We start from the raw sequence: 1,819 nt of genomic DNA, 5'->3' as shown, positions 1-1,819 counted from the left end.
TCAGAGTGAGACTCCATCTTAAAAAAAAAAAGTATCTGAGACAAGTCTCAATGAATTTAGAGGTTTATTTTGCTAAGTTGAAAGACCATGGCACCTGACACAGCCTCAGTAAGTTCTGAGAATATGTGTCCAAGGTGGTTAGGTTACAGTTTTCGTTTTATACATTTTGGGGAGACAGAAGTTACAGGCAAAAACATAAATCAATACAAGTAAGGTATACATTGGTTTGCCCAGAAAGGGGGTGGGAGTTCTAGGTTATAGGTGGATTCAAAGATTTCCTGATTGGCAATTGATTGAAAGAGTTAAACTCTGCCTGAAGAGTTGAAGTCAGCTGAGTTAAGATAAGGAGGGTTGTGGAAGCCAAGGTTTTTTTTTTTTTTTTTTTTTTTTGAGACATAGTCTTGTTCTTGTTGCCCAGGCTGGAGTGCAATGGTGAAATATTGGCTCACTACAACCTCCGCCTTCCAGGTTCAAGCGATCCTCCTGAGTAGCTGGGGTTACAAGCGCCTGCCACCGTGCTCTGCTAATTTTTGTATGTTTAGTAGAGACAGGGTTTCGCCATGTTGGTCAGGCTGGTCTCGAACTCCTGACCTCGTGATCCGCCCGCCTTGGCCTCCCAAAGTGCTGGAATTTACCGGCCTGAGCCACTGTACCCAGCTGAAGCCAAGGTTCTTGTCATATAGATGAAGCCTCCAGGTAGCTGGCTTCAGAGAGAATTGATGGTGAATGTCTGTTATCTGACCTTAAAAGGTGTCAGACTCTCCAGAAAAGACTTAGTATGGGTAGGAGATTTCTCTACAGAACGCACATTTCACCCCACAAGAGACAGTTTTGCAGGGTCATTTCAAAATATGTCAAATAAATATCTTCTGGGGTAAAATACTTTGATTTCCTTTAGGGTCTGCTATCTGTCTTGTGGTGCTATACCAGAATCAGGTTGGAATTTGGTATCTTATTGCTACAGAGAGTTTGTTTTGTCAATCTTACTATCTGTGTTTTAATGTTCATGCTGGTCAATTGTGTCTAAACCCCAGAGGATCACCAGGTGGGGTGGCTCACACCTATAATCCCAGCACTTTGGGAGACTGAGGCCAGAAGATCACTTGAGTCCAAGAATTCGAGACCAGCCTGGGCAACATAGTGAGACTTCTCTACTAAACCAAAAAAACTAGCCAGGCGTACATGCGCTGGTAGCCCCAAGCTGCTAGGAAGGCTGAAGTGGGAGGATTGTTGAGCCTGGAGGTCTAGGCTGCAGTGAGCTGTGTTTGCACAACTGGACTCCAGCCAGGGCAGCATAGCAAGATCTTGTCTCAAAAAAAAAGTGAATAAATATACTCCAAAGGGAGAAGGGTATAATGAGGCAAGTCAGACCCTTCCTTCCTGCGTTGGCCTGAACTAGTTTTTTAGATTTCTTTGGGATCCCGTTGGCCAAAATGTGGGGTCCATTCCATCAGTTGGGGGGCTTAGAGTTTAGTTTTGGTTTACAGGTAGCTACAGGCAAAGATGCAGTTAGGGGCATGTCCCCACTCCCCAGCATCGGGGGTGATACTAGGAGCAGCATCAACTTTACATTGGCTCTCCGTGTTGTAACTGAGCGAGTTATATAGAAACGCCACACTCTGAGATGAATTCAGGAGTCCTTTATTAGCCTGCGACCGAGAGACGGCTAGTGCTCAAAATTCTCTCGGCCCTGAAGAAGGGGCTAGATTTTCTTTTATACTTTGGTTTAGAAAGGGGAGGGGGAGCCTAGCTGAAGTAATCTTACAGAAGTAAAACAGGCAAAAAAGTTAAAAAGACAAATGGTTTATACTTTCGTTTA

At 44.3% G+C, this 1,819-nt stretch overlaps 1 protein-coding gene across 1 annotated transcript in view; it reads left to right on the top strand.

Moving 5' to 3' along the window:
* YARS (tyrosyl-tRNA synthetase) overlaps positions 1–1,819 on the top strand; it is a 77,896-nt gene that overhangs the window by 5,421 nt on the left and 70,656 nt on the right. The window lies entirely within an intron of this gene.

The sequence above is a fragment of the Mandrillus leucophaeus genome, unplaced genomic scaffold, assembly GCF_000951045.1.
Source record: "Mandrillus leucophaeus isolate KB7577 unplaced genomic scaffold, Mleu.le_1.0 Scaffold141, whole genome shotgun sequence".
NCBI classification, from domain to species: Eukaryota; Metazoa; Chordata; class Mammalia; order Primates; family Cercopithecidae; genus Mandrillus; species Mandrillus leucophaeus.
The sequence above is the reverse complement of the archived record's forward strand: the minus strand, read 5'-3'. Positions and strand labels throughout refer to the sequence as shown.